The sequence below is a fragment of the Tympanuchus pallidicinctus genome, unplaced genomic scaffold, assembly GCF_026119805.1.
Source record: "Tympanuchus pallidicinctus isolate F22 unplaced genomic scaffold, pur_lepc_1.0 scaffold8, whole genome shotgun sequence".
Classification (NCBI taxonomy): Eukaryota; Metazoa; Chordata; class Aves; order Galliformes; family Phasianidae; genus Tympanuchus; species Tympanuchus pallidicinctus.
The window spans coordinates 11,872,404-11,884,462 of NW_026294802.1; the positions used below are offsets into that span (position 1 = coordinate 11,872,404).

At 41.4% G+C, this 12,059-nt stretch overlaps 1 protein-coding gene across 2 annotated transcripts in view; it reads right to left on the minus strand.

The window, feature by feature from the left end:
- Window positions 1-11,687, minus strand: part of LARGE1 (LARGE xylosyl- and glucuronyltransferase 1) — a 278,243-nt gene extending 266,556 nt beyond the window's left edge. The window contains exons 1-2 of one of the 2 annotated variants that reach the window (XM_052667466.1): window positions 11,325-11,687; window positions 9,794-9,880 (exon numbers count right to left, since the gene is read on the minus strand). The gene's annotated coding sequence lies outside the window, so the exon portion shown is untranslated. Of the gene's footprint in view, window positions 1-9,789; window positions 9,881-11,324 lie in introns of both variants that reach the window. The other variant, XM_052667467.1, reaches the window with a different exon arrangement.
- Between the last annotated feature and the right edge of the window lie 372 nt (window positions 11,688-12,059).

Consider the following 12,059-nt stretch of genomic DNA (forward strand, 5'->3'; position numbering starts at 1 on the left):
TACGGATCTATAAGCAGATGGAAAATAACATATACAAATTATTTCCTAGTCAATTAAAGAAAATTAGAAACTGTTTTAAAACCATTATTCCTTGTAAATAATTACACAGGAGCTAGTGACCATCACAGACTAAAGACAATGTTTCTGACTAACTAACATTCCATGTTTGTCTTCACCTCAAAGGGATTTTATCCTAACAGATCCAGAGCATCCACAAGTTCTAGATGTATTAAACATGGGACAGACAGTCAAGAGATGTCAGTGTTTTAATGAGGTTCTTATGTAACTTGTTCCTCCTGTTTGTTATTCAACATTGGCAAAAAATTCTGCACAAACTGTGCCACGATGGCTAGAGAATCTTTCCCTTATTGGAATAGTTAGTATTTTTATAGAAATAATTGTTTATAGAAATAAATGCAGAACTTCAGTCTACGCATCAGCTGCAGACTTAAGAAAGGTAAAAAAAGATGGTGCAGATATGACAGCATCTTGGCCACACAGAAATGCTTAGAGGGATTAATTAAACATGCCATCCACATCCCAGTTCATAAACATAAAAGGTTATCTCAGATATGTTTCTATGCTTAATGAAGCCCTCAATGAAGCCATCTCTAGAGTACAGATTCTTGTCTGCACCACAAAGCTATTCCTGGAATTACAGCAAAACCTCATATATCTATAACTTGTGCCTTGCCAGTAAAAAGAAAATTTAAAAAAAAAATTAAAAAAAATCAAAGGTTCTTAAAATTAGAGCATTAACACCAACTGTAGGCCATGACAAGAATATCTTGAATGAAACTTAATTCTAAATGAAAGCAAAATATTTAGCAAAATATCTTAAATATTCCACTTGGCAAACATTAACATGCAGAGATATAAACAACCATTGTTTCATGGAAAAGAAGCAGGAAAAGAGGATAGAAAGTAAATGGACAGACCACTGATACTTCTGTTTTGCATAATGTGGTTTCATTCCCATCTTAATGACACATCAGAACAGGTTCTCCAGTACTAACATAACAAAGGAATACTACAACATTAAATACCAAGAGACACTGATAGACTTGGGCTGCTTTCAGCACTAGCACTTTCACAGCTGAAATTTCTGTTGTTTTTCTTAAATCAGCACTGCAAATCTTTTTTATTCTATATCACTATGTAAAAGCTTTGCTATGTCCATTACAACAGTATCAAAAGGCACATACGTCCAGCAGAATCAAGGTGCTAGATACAAAGCCATAATTTGTGCAAATTTGCCCATTACGTGCTCTGCTGAATTCCATTTTCTTTGTTTAGGGTGCTTCATGGCTCTTTAGCCACAGCTAACGGGAAAGACTTCTGCAAAAAGATTCATCAGAAGGACTGGCATGCTATGTTCACACTTATCTGCAGTGTCCAGTGCTACTGACGTAGATCAAAACTGGGGTCTCTACTAAAATTTCCATGCCATCCAGAAGCATCACTGTCTTCCTACCAACATTCCACCACAGTGAAAGCCAGCAGAAATGGATGGAGAGGCAATCAAAAAGTGCAACACTGACAGATTTTCATCTACATCGGGTAGTACCGCACTCGCTCCGTTGTGAGCAGCACTGATTTCAGGGAAATAGGTCTTGCAAAAGTGAAAATGGCAATGTTTTTCACTTCAGCTCATTAATGGTCTGGCTTGAATCCTCGTGAACTTAACTGGAACAGCCTCGCTGCAGTTTTGAGTAGGGCCTTAAAAAAAAATAACAAGGATTTGAATTTGATAAAGACAGGAACAGAGACTAGCTAGAAGCAATGAGCACAGGTTCCATGTCCTCCCATTGTTCAGCCTAGGTTAGCACAGCTGGTTACTAGTCAAAACTTGCAATGGGTTACCACAGTCAACTCAGAGTTCCAGGCAGCAACAAAAGCACCGAAGTTGGTTGCTGGGTTGATATTTCGCAGGAATAGCTAACTTAGGAATTATCACCTCAATTATTTGTCTAGCAGTAGTGAGCATTCCAAAATAGATCTGAGATAATCTGAACAATTTGAGAACGATGCCTCACTGCAAAGATTGAAGTCAACATCACAAACAGCCCCTGAAAAACACTACTCACTCCTAATAATCTTATCTCTGCCCTGATAAAATATCAGTGCTCAGTGCACTAAAGTTTAACCAAAAATCCCATTTTGTTCAGCTTAGTCAAAGATATTAAGTCCTAAAATGATAGTCGTTCCTGACTTAAAACAGACCAAACAGAACAAGTTCTTAAAGATCAAAAAAGCTGCAACAGAAATGCAGATACACACAGCAAATAAAGGTAAAGACAAGAAAACACAAGGGAAGCTGGATTTCTTGCTATCTGTGATGAGTGACTCAGTTCCTGCCATGTTAGATTCACCTCACCTCCACAGATTACAATCACAAGGCAGGTGCAGTGGGATCTGTCTCCATTCTCTTGGAGGTTTCTGTTTGGTTAGGCCAAAAAATTGGTGTTACATACTGCTGTAAGATTTTATTTTAGCACTTTCAAGTCAGTTATAAAAAATACTTAAAATATCACTTCAGTTGAAGAGCAAGATAACCTGACAGAGAAAAACAGTTACGTTGCAGAGAATTGTTTCAGCTGGCCCATGTTGTTGCAACCAATGGATCGCAATACAAGAATACAAACTGTTAAAGAATAAGCCAGCATTAGTCAAAATGACAAATTACCAAGATGAAAAGTATAACTTCAAAAAAAAAAAAGCGCAAACTATCAGCTTTCAAACACATTAGCACACTCTTCAGTATTTTGTAAGCTCTTTTGGGCAGGAAACAGTTTCACGCTTTGGAATTTTTAACATCTCAGCTCAGTTGACTGACAGTGCAAAGATTGATTGATGTAACTTGGCTAGCAGAAGCTGCCACTGTATTCACACCTATACTGGCAGAAACAGTGCTTTTATCTGAATTGCTCCCATCATTTGTGCACTTTTGTTTTTAATATATGTATTTTTAAGTATGAATAAATACAAGGAATTAAAGACCTGGGTGCAATTGCACAGTTGTGATTTTGTGGGGATCATGGAGACATGGTAGGATGGCTTGCTTGACTGGACTGCTGCAATGGAAAGGCATGGGCTTTTTAGGAAGGACAAGCAACAAAAGCAAGGAGATGGGAGTCATCACCCTATACATCAGAGAGCAGCTGAAATACATGGTGATCTGCCTGAGGATTGATGATGAGTCAGCTAAGAGTTCATGGATAAGGAACAAAGAGCAGACCAGTACAGGTGAGACTGCAGTGGGTACCTGATATGGGCCACCTGACCAGAAAGCACGATCAGACCTTCAGAGATCTCTTCCAACCCTCAGCCTCTCAGCGTTCTCTAAGAACACTGCTGTGTCAGAGAAGTTCCAGCCATGCACCAGTGCTCAGGCTGGTAGAAAGGAGCAGTATATTTCACTAAGTACCCTTAACGTACACAGAGTTGTTGCATTTGTGCTTCACCCAGAACAAATGGAGACCAAGCCTCTAGGTGTGCTCATAATATTAATAAATAACTGCTTTCTATCCTACATTCCTAATTTCATTACTTCAACCAAAAAAAGGTCAAGATGCTTTCCCAAATGCCCCATACAAGGCCATAAAAAGATATGAAAGCATGTATGATAAAGAAATGGGGAAAAAAAATGAAATCATCAACCTTCTTCAACATATTAAACTCCAACGCAGAAGAAAGCTGCAAAGGAAGAAAATGCAACAAAACAGAAGATACACTGCACAATTATTTCAGAGAACTCCTGATACTAACTACAGTTCTAGAAATCTTTACTACTGACATAGGACACATTTTTCAATCTGACAGTGGGATACACACCATACAAGCATGCAAGTAGCCTTCTGCTGAGACAGATGCTGTGCCTGCCCTTGCTTATCAGTGCTCAAAAACAACCTAAAACCAATATAAAACATCACCAGTAGAAGCACGGTACTTTTTACCCAGTTAGCATCTATCAATAAATCAGCACAGATTTTGGCCTCTTTAATGTTCATTTATGATGACTTCTGCTACATTTGCTGGCTCAATGGTCTGTGGCGGTTTCACTCTCCAAGTTTCTTAGCACCATCCATCCATAGATAAAACTCTATATACTTAAAGAACATTAATCTACAAGCTCTGAAGACCAAGATATTGCTGTTTACTCCTACGAGCATTCTCCCATTTCCTTCTCCTTTAAGCATACTATTTTCTGCTTTGGAGAAGAAAAACATTCCTGTCTTCCCTTGGTCACAGCACTGCCTCTAAATCAACAGAGAGCATCTGTAATCTCTACTAGGCGAGCTTCATTTATCCAGTTCAATAACTTATAATTATTAGTCATTTTTTGAAGATGTACATATGCACATGTACATTTAAAAATACTATATGCTGATTATCAGAGACCATTTTATCATCTAAGGCACAAATATATTAAGCAATAATTTTTTGCTAAAGACACAGGTGTTTTTACATGCTCAAAGCACAAGACAGTGACTCAGGAAACCAGTGATCTGCTCTTTGCTTTTTGACTGACCACCTGGGGAACTCTGCTCAAATCACTTTACCTGCTGAGCATCATTTTAAGTTTCTGCATTGTCCTCTGCCTCGTCCTAAACTGCATTGTAAAGCATTCAAGAACCCATGAATTTATTTCCACATCATGCCTAAGACTGGAAAATTAGCAAAGTTATACTGCAAAGGAAAACTTCTGTCATCACCTTCAGTTTTTCACATACCAGTGGCACAAAGTTACTACTTCGTTCATCCTAATGAGGAAAAAAATATATATATATATATATATATATGGACACAGTATATATATATATATATATATATATATATATGCACACAGTTCCATTGTTATTGTAACATAAATCATTACTGGACAGTACTTCAGGTCTTCCTCCTATATGATGCAGGTTCACGTACACGTACCTTCACGTACCTCAGATGACACTTGTGAGCACTGGCATGACAGCAGAGGACAATGGCAGTATAAAGAAGTTGAGATTCTACAACCAACTGACCCAGCAAGGCAAAAACTGCAAGGTTCCGGATACCAGCAGTAAAGATGTAAATTCCCAGATCGATAACTGCACAGAAAAGAAGTAACAGTACACAGTTCCCCGCCATATAAATCAGGTGCAAAATGATCTGATTTTGGCCACACATCAGTCATTCCTAATGGAACGCATTCATACGAGAAGGAAATGCCAGCAATGCAGGTCCTTCGTCACCATACTTTAAACAATGGGTCTGAATGACACAAAGCTACTATTTTAACCTACCAGCCCAAAGATGCACTAAGCTTGTAGTAAGAACAAGGGAAAGGGCAAAAAGACCACAGTATTCATAATGAAATGCAGCCAGTTAACTTACTTTCTTTTTCACATTGGAGGTCTGAAAGCAGCCATGGAATCATGCGAACCTATCCTAGACCAAGCATACACACTGCTTCTATTTTCAAGTTTTAACCAAAAGATAATTGCTGGATGCTCAGTTTAGGACAGTTGTATCTGAAACATCCTCCATTTGCACACTTGATTTTCTCTTGCCAAGGTAATGGTTCATACCACACTACAGTGGTCTCAAATCTGTCATAGGATAAATGCCATCAAATACAAAGTTCTCCCTTTCTTGCCTGTCACCAACTGATTTGTTTTAGCCCCTCCTGGGTCCCAAATTGTTATGGACTCAGTAACAGTACCAATTTATTTTTTTTCTTATCCCTCCCTTCTCCATTTGCAGCATCCTGTGTTTTGTCAAGATTCATCCTAATGAAGACAAGCATGCTTCTACCACTTTGCTGCTTTCTGAAAGCTAATATCAGTCAGTATGGGAAAGCACTGCAACTTTCCAGGCAACAAGTGCTTATGGCATCATCACCTACTGATTTCTACTACTTGGAAATCATGGAAGATAAAGATTTCTCATGAATGCAGTTTATGATAAAAAGCTCACAAAGACCAAGGATAAAGACATAAACAGTAAAATATTCTAATAATGACAACAGGAAAAAAATCCACCTTCACAGGAGTCTCCAGCCTTCAGTGTTCCCGTTCTCTACTTTAATAGAGCAGCATCTTGTTGCATCACACTTAATAATGAATCCAAAACACAATTTAATCCTTTTAAAGATGCAGTAACCAACTTTATCTGAAGAATTCTCAAGCTTGGTAGCCAATATTTTATCTTAGAAGTCTTGCCTAAAATGAATGATAACCTCCCTGTGCTTAAATCTTGAGTCATATTCTAGAACCAGTCTCGGGACTGAAAAAATGAGACTACAGAAACAATTCAACTTCTGCTTGGAGGGACAACGTCAGTTCATTTTCTACAAGAAATGGGAAGCCTAAGACTCCCTTCTGTTTGAAAGCAAATGAAAGCTAAGATTCTTAAGAGCAACACGATCTAAAGAACATATTTGAGGTTTTTAGTAATACTAGATGACTGGTTTTAATTTCCTATTTCTATCCAGTGGCATACATCTTTCCAGTACCTTTGGTCTGAAAAAAAAATACTGAATAAAAAAAAATATCATAAACTGAAGTTCAGTAACTTCTGAACATAGAATTCCATCTGCAGTATTGACCAGCAGCAGCAGCATTAGCTGAAGTCAGAATGGAAAACTGTCTCCAAAGAAATTCATTACTGAGGCTACTGAGGTTTAAGGGCACACCAGTGAATCAGAAAGAGGAGAAAACTGAAAACTAACGTGGGGGAGCTGAGTTGAAAAGTCTGAATATGAGTTGGAAACTCCACCTCATCCAAACAGTTCACAATTCTTCTAATTCCACCCATTCATCACCCAGTAATACTTTCTATTCTAGGGTGAAAAGTATTTCTTTCTCCAAATAGACATAAATTCCTAAGTCCCTAAATAAGTACAAAAGTCTATCTAGAAATTTCTAAGTAAACTAAGAGTTTACTTTTTTAATTTCACAGTTGCTGTTCTTCACTTCTCTGCCCCTTCTGTTCTCTTCCTCGCTCATCTTTCTAAAACAAGAGCCTTCATTCTACTCATTCGTATTTAAATTTAAATAAAGATTCCAAAGTAATATAATTCTATGGTTTTCTCCAGCTCACTAAGTCTTAGCTGTCAAATATTTTTCAGCATGCATCAGGCCTGGGTTACTACCTGCACCACCACTCTTCCACTCCCTGAAATTGATACAGTAACAAAAACAATTCAAGGAACAACAGTCCAAAAGGTCTTGTAGAGTTGTGGCACCTATCTCCTTACAGCACTGGTCGAGAGATGGGAAGTAAAATGACAGAGAACTCCTTAACAGTTATTTCTTATTATTATTATTATTTTCCAAGCATATCTACCTTACACAGAAGTTGGCAAGACAGACTGCACTCTTCCTGCACTCAGATTTTCAGCTTCCACCAGGCTACGTGATTAGGTCTGGATTTTTCCTATTGCACTAAACAGATGTTGCTGTAGCTCCTCTTGTCAATTTAAAGTGCAGCTTCTACCCAGTTAACTCAATTGCTGTGGAAATAGCACCTACATTCTAGAAAGAACAGTTATTTGGAAATTAATTTAAGTAGTGTTAGATCAGATACGGTCAGGTCTGCAAATTAAAACAGGTAAAGGAACTATTTTACACTGTTTGCTTCTAATTCTGACACAGATGGCACTTACACAAGGATTCCAGACTTGGCAGTTTTGCTTCAAAGTCATTGCCAAAGCCAGGATAATCCTTTCCATCAAATTTCTCTTTGATTTCTGAGCCACCAAGTTCCCTGTAAAATATAGTTTGCTAACTGTTACTCTCCTTTCACAACCATGCATTGAATGAGCTTTGACAGCAGACGACTGACTTCCACATGCTAAGCCAAGTCTTGCCAAAAGGAGTCATGAACTCCTATGAAGTACAATGCTCATTTCTTAGCCCTTATCCCCAGGTAGGAGTGGGAAGGGACACAAGGAGTATCTGAAGGAAGACTAAAAAAAAAAAAAAAGCAATCAAATGGAAAAAGCAAAAAAGGAAGAATAAAATTCCTTTCCCTTGTGGCAGTTCTGACTCTCCAGCACATAAATTACACCAAGTGGGAAACAACAAAAAAGTGACTGATTTTTAAAGCTAGCATTCATCACAAAAAATAAAAAAAGATGGGTCAAAATCAGACTATTAACAGGGTAAAAGTACTGCATGTGTTTCTGAATGTATGTGCAAGGCTAGTGTTCAGAAAGTTCTTGAGCCAACAGAATTAGGAAAATAACATAACTCTGTGTAGATAAACTCATACATGACCAAATGTAAATCTGCATTGGCCATTATGTCCTCAACTCAAGTACTTTGTGCTGATGTTGTCAGCACACATAGGTGAAAAGAAAAAGCAGACACACAGCAAATCTCATATCCTACTTTTAAATTAATTCTAACGCAGTTCATGAAAGGTCTTTAATCAAAGCCAGCAAGGGCTCAGTAACAGAGGCCTTCACACAAACCCACATGCCTGGGCAGAATAAAATAAAAAGGAGAAGGTCCATATGCCATACTGGATCCAGACAAACAACTCCCTTCAGAGTTCACATGTGGATTGAGATCAGCACAGGCAACCAAGAATTCGCAGTCAGGTGTAATATGATGGAAAGCACAGCAATGACAGCAAAGTCCCAGACTGCAGCAAGTGAGGATTTGCTCAAGTGCAACAACTGTGGGCACAGAAATAAAGGAAAGAAGCTGCTTACCCTTGGAAGGTCTCAGGTAAGCAGGGATCTCCAATAAGATACCCTCACCTCCACTGCCAACCCTTAAATGAGGTCTGGGAAGGGATGTATCCTGGCCTCACACATTCCAGTCACTCAGGTGCATTGCATGCAGCTGAGCTCCCCTGGGTTGGCCCTGCCTTCCCACCAGGTGCTCAATCACTGTTTCGGGCCATGACTAAGCATTTCTGCTACATCACATTATAGATTAGCCTTCAGTTTAAAATCATCTGGCAAAATAGCTTGGATTTTTTGTGCGTGTTTAGGATTACTCCTTGCAAGGCAGACACATACACAAAAATCAGAGAACGAGAGGGCAGTATATTCCATTAAGGGTCTACTGACAACCAATCATTTAGTCCAGCTAAAACTAAGGAAATAAACATTTCAGCAAGAAATAGTCAAACAAAAAAATACTTTGGACTTTCGTTCCTTTAAAACCATATTAAAGAACACTTCCATTTAGCAATAGAGGTATACATGAGAAATGCCAAGTCTAGCAAGTTCCTAACATAATTCAGTCAGGAGAAATATTGCTTTTGCTAACATTAAGACCTACACTCTGAAATTTTAGCAGATCAAGACTGTGACAGATGTCAATGTTGTCACACGACAAACAATTATTCACAACTGCTGTGCAGTTTGGCTTTTTGAGGGACTGTGCTTTAGAATTACAGCAGACTGAATAGCTGGCATACAGAATCCAACACATCCGTGAGTAATAGTATTTTGAGTGCTCCTTTAAAGAAAAACTCAGTGCAATTTTCTCCAGACCTGAAAGAAAACCCTTATATTTTCACAACAGTTGAATGCTAAAGAAAAAGTTTAAATTAATATATCTAATACTAAATAGTGAATCTTGCTACATACTGCCATGCAAATACATCCAAGCTTCCTTCCAGCAACTGAAAAGAGCATGCACTTTAAACAGAAAAGAAGCAATACAGAATATAAGACAAAAACTGCAGGAATTAAACATCAATGGGATGAAGAAAAAGAATCCGGTACCACAGTGGGCAATTAAAGGAAAAAAAAAAAAAAAAAAAAAGGAAAGAAGAAACACAAAGAACCTACCAGTCCAGTTATCCATCAGAGACTCTGCTGATCCTGCAGCTTCTACATGACTTGCAGCCTTGCTGATCAGGAGCTGTTACAGGACACCTAAGCAATAGGAATTTCACATTTCAAACTTGTAATATTTACCAGAAACTTGCATTTCTCAAGAAGCCCAAGGAAACCTGTTCCACCTCGGTCATCTCTCCATTTAAAACAACGAAACAAAAACTGCAACAGAGACAGAAAGTTTGTGAGGGTATTTTTTTCTTGTTTAGTTCTTCTAAGTAAACCTGCCTTTGATAACTTATCTTTGCTTGCAGCAGGGAATGCAGAACAAAGCGAAATGATTTTGTTGAAGTATTCTCTCTTGCTCTAAACTCATCCTTCACATTTACACGTACGATTTTTCCTTTAAGCTTACAGCCTAATGATGAAGCAACAGAAGGCAAGAAGTCTTCACTACATAGGTGTTATTACATTGGTGTATTTTCACCAATGAATGGGAACAAAACCCACACTAACTAGTCCCCCTAGCGTACCTTTGCAGCAGGAGTCAAAAGAATACGTAGCAAATCACTTCCCTGCCTTTTCATGTGAAGTAAAAAGCTCACCTTTTTTTTTTAATTATTATTATTTGCTGGAAAGACAGCCACTTACAGAACTGCAGGGAAATTAGGCAACCTTTCAATTCATTTTTCTCATTTCTCTGCTGCTTCTGAGCAAGTAAAACAATGCTATGCAAAGAAAATTACTCTGCATCCAGAAGATTTCATTAAATAAAACATGCTGACCTGTTGGCAATTGGCAAGTCTGGTTTTAACACAGCAGTCTGTTTAGCCCAGTGCTTTTTCTTCCTTCTATCAGTAAAACCACATTTAAAAAAAAAAAAGGTCCAGGACTTCGGATTCATCAGTTTTTCTATCCCGGTGCCTGTACCTCCCAGAATACACCAATGACAACCAGTGCTGTGGAAACGTTCCTGTGATTAATTTAAGAGTGCAACAAAAGTGTTGTGCAGATAGGCTACACGTACGCTAAAAGGTTTAGATCCGGTTACCACTGCCCAGATGCCTCCCTAGGTTAATTATTTCTTAACGCACATTGGGAAAAACTCGGCTCTATCTCCAGCAATACCCCCGCGTTCCAAGTTGAACAAAGCAGAGGACGCTGCGCTCAGGTGAGAACGCGAATCAAGACCGCTCTACAAAGAAACCGCTCGCTTTCTAAAAACAAAACGTTGCACAGCCTCTCTAAAAAGTGTTACATAAGGCTCTGCCAAACTTCAAGTCACCTCCAACCCCGGCGAGCGAGGCTTAACGATCCGAACGAAGTGACGCTCGGATACGAGGTGACAGAGCAGCCCGCCCGGACGACAGCAGCCGGGGCTGGGGAACCCTCAGAGTTCCGGAGAAACTCCGGAGGGGCGCGCAGGTGCCTCTCGCAGCCGGGACTCCCTCCCGGCACAGCTCCCGGTTCGCCCGCAGAGGGGCACTGACCGACGGCTCCTCGCCTTCCCCCGGCCCCAGCACCGACACGGCCTCGCACTCACCTCCCCCAGACGGCGGCGGGACGCCCGGTGCCTCTTCCCCGTGTTCCTTCCTTCCCCCGCTCCCGGCGCGCAGCTCCAGCTCCGGTCCCGCAGCCGGGAGATGCCAGCCGGCGGTCCCCGCTCTCCGCGGGATGCGCGGGGAGGAGGACGGCAACGGGGAGTTCCTCGCTCCTCCCGGGATGCGCCGCCTCGGGCTGCCTCCTCCTCCCTTTCCTCTCTTCACGGCCTCCCCGCTGTCGGGAGGTGCCGCCCGACCGTCCCGCTCGCCGTCTCCCGCCCCTTCTCCCCGCACAGGCCCCGCCGACGGCCGGCAAGACCCGGGGGCGACGGGAGATTCCGGCCCGGCCTCCTCTCCTCTTCTCTCCCCGGGGCCTGCCGCACGATCTCCGCGGGGAGGTGAGGCCCTGTCCGGCCTGAGCAGCTCCGGGAAGGTCACCGGCAGCGTGCAGCCGGGCGCGGAGCGGCTCCCCCCGGCTCCGCTTCTACAGCCGCCGGCCCAGCCTCAGCCTCAGCGGCCGCTGGGTGCCGCGCTCCGCCCGGGCTCGCTCCGTGCCGCTGCCCGGTGCCGCCTCCGGCTCGGAGTGCCAGGCTGCCCCCTTCCCTTTCTTCCTTCCTTCCTTCCTTCCTTCCTTGCCTCCCGCCCCTTCCCCGCTGCCAGCTTTCCCCCGCCCGGTGCCAGGCTGCCCCCTGCGGGTCTCGCCGCCCACCGCCGGCAGCGCTCCAGTGCCGGCAGAG